The sequence below is a fragment of the Carassius gibelio genome, chromosome A24 (assembly GCF_023724105.1).
Source record: "Carassius gibelio isolate Cgi1373 ecotype wild population from Czech Republic chromosome A24, carGib1.2-hapl.c, whole genome shotgun sequence".
Taxonomy (NCBI): domain Eukaryota; kingdom Metazoa; phylum Chordata; class Actinopteri; order Cypriniformes; family Cyprinidae; genus Carassius; species Carassius gibelio.
This window is the reverse complement of record NC_068394.1, coordinates 133,081-140,580: the sequence shown is the minus strand read 5'-3', so window position 1 is coordinate 140,580 and position 7,500 is coordinate 133,081. Positions and strand designations below refer to the sequence as shown.

Genomic DNA, 7,500 nt, shown 5'->3' with positions numbered 1-7,500 from the left:
ATTTTAATCAGATCACTGAAGGCTTTCCATGTGAGAAGAGAGGTTTCCAAAGAAGGATGTTCTCTCCAACCTGTTATCAGAAGCGATCGAAGCTGTTGTTTTCTTGCTTTGGGTCGCAGTATGAACATATTTCCCTGACCCTCACTGTGCTTCAGATGTCCTCAAACACGTCTCCTGTCCTCAGAACTGACCGCTTGCGTCTCACTCTTTGATTTTTATTTATATCAGATCCTGAAAGTGTTACTGTGTTTCTCTTTGGGACGGTGTCTATAACACACCATCTCATGCATTTCAGTTAGCTGCCAATTAAACCAATAAAAGCTTTTATAAAATAATGCATGTGCAGGTTGTTGGTTTTTATTCCTCCTCAGTGTTTGTAAACACACTAGTTTTGTGTGATTCATCTGTTTTGTGGTTTTAAAGATAAAACATGTTGATTAAATGAAATATATGAATACACATCACACTTGAGTCTTTAAGGGTCAAGGTAAATGACCTCACATCCTTTAACCCTTTAAAGCCTAAAATACAAAAGAATACTAATGTTTAGAAATGGATCAGTTTATTCAACCTTTAGACGAATAATGATACAAATGTTTGCATGTGTGTTTTTGTTGAGTTCATATTTGACGTTCATATAGTCTGATACTGTGAGAATATGGAGGAAAAACAGCTCAATGTTATTCAGAGACTCAAGATGCAGATGCTGATATTTCTGTGTTTGTGATGTAGATCAGTGAGATGTTTCTCAGTAGAGCAGATACTGATATAAACTGATGTAAACATGAGTCTGTGCTCTATATCTCCAGTAATGAGCTGAGATGTAAATGATCCGCACATATAACACAGTGACTGAGAGCTGAAGAAATCAAGGCTCCTCAGAAGATGTGAGATGTTCTGGAGGCTTGTGAAGATCATTCCTCCGCTGAGGAACAGTGAAAGTAAAGCTTCTGGAAACAAACGCTCATCAAAAGATCCTGAGGATCAGATTTGAGACTCTAAAACATGATTGATGGAGAATCAAGTAAAGCTGAGCTGCTTCAGTCCAGGAAGAGTTCATCTGGAGATATTACTGACCTTATTCTCACCTTTACTGGATCACAATCAGGAGAGATCTGAGTCAAGATGAAGCTGGACGCTTGTACAGTTACACTAAAAGAGCTTTGAGCTGATAAAACATTTAAACTCTCAATCGGAGACAGAAGACATGAGGAGATGGAGTGTGAAGCAGGTTTACCAGCTGAGTTTGATCATGTTGATCATTTACAGTAGGCTTTATAGGGTTAAAGACTCTGGTTCTTCTGTGTTTCTGTGTTTTCTTCTGTAGATCCAGCAGGTGGCGCTGTAAGACATCAGCTCAGTCTGTGTCTGCTGCTGAACTTCAGGGTTTGTTCAGTAGATGTCAGGCTTGCTCCTTATTTCAGGTCTTAAACTCCGGTTTAAAGCCATGTTCACATCAGTGCAGCACGAGCACGAGCACGAGCACGAGCTTCTGTTCTGAGCTCATCACGTGCACATTTTAGCAAAGAAAGAAGAGCAAAAATATGTTTGTTTCATGATCAGTGAGATTGTTTAATGCAAGTCTATAAGAGCATTACTGGATTTACTGATGAATCTGATCAATCTTGTGGAACACATCTAATTGATTCGTTTAATTCAACTTGAGTTTAAACAACTTGAAACAAGCAAAGACATGTACAATATTATAATAACTATTAAATAATTACAAATAATTAAAATGAGCTGATAAGTAATTAAGTAATTAATAGAAATAAGATTTTAGAAATGCTAATTATATAATAGACTTTAGATTACTGTTGACCTTTGATTCATTCATGAGTTGATCGGAGGCTGTTCTGGTGGATTGCTGTTAATTCTGGTTCGATGAAATGATTTAAAATTTAATTAAACACTTGATCATTTAATACAGAACTTTTTTTTCTTTTTTTTTTTTTTGAAGGGCTAACTAAACCTAAGATTATTGGAGTATCTTTTACAAGAAAATACTGTTTCAGTTTTCAGAAGGCCACATGTGATTCAGAGCATTGTTTGCCGTTTCTCTGAAATCCACTGTTTCTGAGTGAGACTGGTTCAGCTCTGGTTCAGCTCTGGTTCAGCTCTGGTTCTGCTCTGGTTCAGCTCTGGTTCTGCTCTGGTTCAGCTCTGGTTCAGCTCTGGTTCAGCTCTGGTTCTGCTCTGGTTCAGCTCTGGTTCTGCTCTGGTTCTGCTCTGGTTCAGCTCTGGTTCTGCTCTGGTTCAGCTCTGGTTCAGCTCTGGTTCTGCTCTGGTTCAGCTCTGGTTCAGCTCTGGTTCTGCTCTGGTTCAGCTCTGGTTCAGCTCTGGTTCTGCTCTGGTTCTGCTCTGGTTCAGCTCTGGTTCAGCTCTGGTTCTGCTCTGGTTCTGCTCTGATTCTGCTCTGGTTCTGCTCTGATTCTGCTCTGGTTCAGCTCTGGTTCAGCTCTGGTTCTGCTCTGGTTCTGCTCTGGTTCTGCTCTGGTTCAGCTCTGGTTCTGCTCTGGTTCAGCTCTGGTTCAGCTCTGGTTCTGCTCTGATTCTGCTCTGGTTCTGCTCTGGTTCAGTTCTGGTTCTGCTCTGGTTCAGTTCTGGTTCTGCTCTGGTTCTGCTCTGGTTCTGCTCTGGTTCTGCTCTGGTTCAGTTCTGGTTCTGCTCTGGTTCAGTTCTGGTTCAGCTCTGGTTCAGTTCTGGTTCAGCTCTGGTTCTGCTCTGGTTCTGCTCTGGTTCAGCTCTGGTTCAGCTCTGGTTCTGCTCTGGTTCTGGTCTGGTTCAGCTCTGGTTCTGCTCTGATTCTGCTCTGGTTCTGCTCTGGTTCTGCTCTGGTTCAGCTCTGGTTCTGCTCTGGTTCAGCTCTGGTTCAGCTCTGGTTCTGCTCTGATTCTGCTCTGGTTCTGCTCTGGTTCAGTTCTGGTTCTGCTCTGGTTCAGTTCTGGTTCTGCTCTGGTTCAGCTCTGGTTCAGCTCTGGTTCAGCTCTGGTTCAGCTCTGGTTCAGCTCTGGTTCTGCTCTGGTTCTGGTCTGGTTCAGCTCTGGTTCAGCTCTGGTTCTGCTCTGGTTCAGCTCTGGTTCAGCTCTGGTTCTGCTCTGGTTCTGCTCTGGTTCAGTTCTGGTTCTGCTCTGGTTCAGCTCTGGTTCAGTTCTGGTTCTGCTCTGGTTCTGCTCTGGTTCAGCTCTGGTTCAGTTCTGGTTCAGCTCTGGTTCTGCTCTGGTTCAGATCTGGTTCAGCTCTGGTTCTGCTCTGGTTCAGCTCTGGTTTAGCTCTGGTTCAGCTCTTCAGGAGGTTAAGATCTTGTGATCCAGCTGTTTCCGGTTCAGACCAGTTAATGAGACGATTGTGCAACAGGCTTCTGCTCGGGTCACTCCTGCTGTGAATGTGCATCTGCCAACAGTTACTATTAACACACACTCTTCATCATCATCATCATCATCATCATCCGTGTGAATGTGCTGAATCATGATGAACTGATGCAAATGTGCTGAAGAGACACAAAACACATGTTCAACAGCCAGAGAGAAGATGCTTGAGCTCTTTTGGTTTTAACACATAAACTAAAGTCAGTCTGCGGTTTCCAAACTAACCCAGCTAATGTTTCTCTCAAAATTATGAACACACATTCTTCTGTTAATAGAGCGGTCATCCAATCTTATCTGATCTTTAAAGGCACAGTTCACCCAAAAATTACAGTTCTGTCATTTACTCGCGCTCAGGTTGTTCCAAACCAGAAAGAAGATGTTCTGAAGAATGTCAAAAATACAAGTCAATGTATAGACTTGTGTTCAGCAGAAGAAAGGAACTTGTTCAGGTTTGGCTCGACTAAATGATGACCGATTATGATAAAGACCAAAAGTAACATTCCCATTATGTTTGTAAAATAATAAAACGAAACGTTCCCCATGATGCCGACTTTATCATTCACATGACCAAGAAACAATGCTTTTTACACATTTCAGAATCTGATGTTTCAGAGAAATAACGTTTTCAACTCTGGAGAAGACTCATTTCTTCACTTCATACAGTGACCTGGAGACTCATTCAGAGGTTTGGACTCATAAACCTCACCTGGAGTGTTGAAATCTCTGATAAACAGTTATTGGTGTGATAAGACATTATGGAAACTCTACTCTCCAATAAAGAGGGCGAGAGGAACAGTGTGTTCATGACTGCTGCAGTCCAAACAGCTGACTCTGATAAGAGCTGACAAACATGTTGTTCTTCAAGTCTTGGTCTTCACCTCGAAGCTTCGTCTGCTGTGAATCTGAAGCTGTTCTTCTGTCAGACAAACACAACAAACTGACCAAAACAACTCATTTCCATCCGTTTGCTTCGACTCAATCCGTCAGACTCGAATGAAGCAGCTCAGATTTTATATCATCTAATTGCATTTATTTGATTTTATTTAAATAATCGTATTAATTTATAAATCAAATGCATTTATTCAAATCACTTAGAATCAGCATGCATTTGTTAATTGTGAAGACACAGAAATCTGAGCTGTTCCATTCGTTTCATTCTTCATGTTCTTATTAAAACTGTGTAATCCAAATGAATGGAAATGCAGTTCAGATCCGTTATACTGTTGGCTATTATGTAATGAATGATGCTCTTTGCTCTGGTTTCTGCTTCCCTAGAAAGACAGCAGCACAAGTGGAGCGTCAGCGGCTCGTCCTGACGTTCTGTGAGGCTCAGGCCCCTGTTACCCAGCATGCTCTGCGGCGCACTGATAACGCTCAGCTTTGAAGTCTGTGACTGTGCTGTTGAGAAACGAGTGAGAAGCCGTCACATCCAGCTCTATCACTCACACGAGCAAACACAAGCAGACGACTGAACGTTACGCAAACGTGTGATGAGCGTCAGCTGATGGACCCTGAGCTTCACGCCGAGGTCAGGAGCCTCCAGAAGATCCACTGAAATACATCACATAAACATATTTAAACATTCAGATGATCAAACACACTAGCGCTCAAAAGTTCGGGATCAGAACGATTTGTGATGTTTATTAAAGAAGTTTCTTCTGCTAATCAAGGCTGCATTTATTTGATAAAAAATACAGGAAAAAAATGTCATACTGTGAAATATTATTATGATGTAAAATAACGATTTTCTATTTTAATATACATTAAAGTCTAATTTATTTCTGTGATGCGCAGCTGTATTTTCAGTCTTCAGTGTCACATGATCTTCAGAAATCAGAATAATATGATGATTTATTGCAGTTTTGATAAAAGTTAAAAAGAAGAGCATTTATTTAAAATATAAATCTTTTCTAACAATATACACTAGTTCAAACATTTTTATTCTTTCTATTTTTTCTTTTAAAGGGATTTAAACTTTTCAGCGAGGATGTGTTAAGTTGATAAGAAGTGATAGCAAAGATTTATATTGTTAGAATTTTTTTTTTATATATTTTGAATAAATGCTGTTCTTTTGAACTTTTTATTCATTAAAGAATCCTGAAAAAAGTACCACAGCACCACATTAATAATTCTAATAATAAATCATCATATTATTCTGATTTCTGAAGATCATGTGACACTGAAGACTGGAGGAATGATGCTGAAAATACAGCGGAGCATCACAGAAATTAATAACAATTTAAAGACTATTAAAATATAAACCATTATTTTATATTGTAATAATATTTTGCTAAATTGCTGTTTTGTGTGTGTGTGTGTGTGTGTGTGTGTGTGTTACTGATCAAATAAATGCAGCCTCTGATGTGATCCGTCAGTAGCTGCTCGTATTTCAGCCGGTCTGAGAGAGATCTCTAGCTGGATGAATGACCATCACCTTCAGCTGGTGATTCCAGCTGACCCTTTGCTTCATCACAACTTCTCTATACAGCTGGGTTCATCAACCATTACTCCTTTGAGGACAGAAACCTAGGAGTTGTGATGGATCCTCAGTTAAGCTTCACTGACCACATTGCTACAACGACCCGGTCCTGCAGGTTTGCCTTATACAACATTAGGAAGATTAGACCCTTCCTGTCAGAGCAAGCCACCCAACTTCTTGTCCAAGCTCTTGTTCTCTCCAGACTGGACTATTGTACTACTACATGTACTGTCAAGCCTCTCAATGAGCCAAAAAAAGCTCATGTTACTCCTCTCCTCATCAGGTTACACTGGTTACCAGTAGCTGCTCGCATCAAATTCAAGGTACTGATGCTTGCCTACAAGACGACCACTGGCACGGCACCAACTTACCTAAACTCACTGGTTAAATCCTATGTGCCCTCCAGAAGTTTGCACTCTGCAAGTGAACGACTCCTTGTGGTGCCATCCCAAAGAAGTTCAAAATCACTCTCACTGACCTTTTCCTGGACAGTGCCCAGCTGGTGGATGACCTCCAGATCTCAATTCGTGCAGCTGAGTCTTTACTCATTTTCAGAAAACATCTAAAGACTCATCTTTTTCGCCAGCACTTTTCTTGTCTATCCTATTCTATTCTTGAAAAAAAAAGTAGCTGTGTTCTGTGCTAGACTAACTGAGACTTGTCATGGAGCTTGTATTCTGTTGTTGTTCTCTTGTTGATCTGACTGCTTCTATTGTTCTCATCTGTAAGTCACTTTGGATAAAAGCGTCTGCTATGATTAAATGTAAATGTAATGTAAAGTCCTTGATGAGCAGAAGAGACTTCTTTAAAACACATCACAAGTCTCACTGATCCCAGACTTTATACAGCAGTGTTCATGAGCAACATTACATGCATCATGTTTCTTTACTATTCTTTCACTACAGCAAGAACTGTAATAAACAATAAACAAAACCAGTTTTAATTTAAATAAATCATCTTTTGACCTTTTTTTACCCTTATTGTTTCCAATAAAACATTATCTTGATATTAATATCAGTTCCACTTTAAAGCATCTGCTAAATGCGTGTAAATGTAAGTGTTGACAAGTTTAGCTTTGTTCATTGCAGCTGAAATAACGTTAAAAGTTCTCGTTTACTGCTCTTTTAATGGTTCGCTGGTGTTAGAAATGCTTTTATCACCAGTTTTCTTCAATCGTCTGACAGCTTCAGAGCGTCGTGTCACGCTTCATTCTGCTAATTATTCCTGTCTCCCCAAAACCTGCCCAGACAGCAACATAGTGTTGGCCCAGATCCGGCCCACATCTGGCCCGCATGAAATCCATGTGGGCCAGATGTGGGCCAGACCTGGGCCGAAACTGCTTGCTGTCTGGGTGGTTAATGCTGTTCTTCAGCATGTGTTTCTCTAATATTCCAGAATCAGTCCAGACTCTGATGAACATCTGATGCAGGGTTTCTGATCTCCATTTCAGACTTTCTAAGACCAAGTAAAGAACAGGTATCCTGCTCTGATTTAAGAACTTTTTAAGGTTTCATTTTGTGGAGGGATGAATGAAGTCTTTTTAAGACCCTGGGGTCTTCTCCTATACCTTAAACCGTGTCTTTGGGGATCTTGATTAGTTTAATAGCAGCAATAACATGCAAAAACTGATGAACTTCTCAAACTGTTTGTCAT

The 7,500-nt window shown here is 40.4% G+C and overlaps 1 protein-coding gene across 2 annotated transcripts in view; it reads left to right on the top strand.

Moving 5' to 3' along the window:
* LOC127946316 (protein TMEPAI) overlaps positions 1 to 335 on the top strand; it is a 5,087-nt gene extending 4,752 nt beyond the window's left edge. For both annotated transcript variants that reach the window (XM_052542798.1, XM_052542799.1), the window contains one exon: positions 1 to 335. This exon is cut by the window's left edge and continues 2,669 nt beyond it. The gene's annotated coding sequence lies outside the window, so the exon portion shown is untranslated.
* The last annotated feature ends 7,165 nt before the right edge of the window (positions 336 to 7,500 follow it).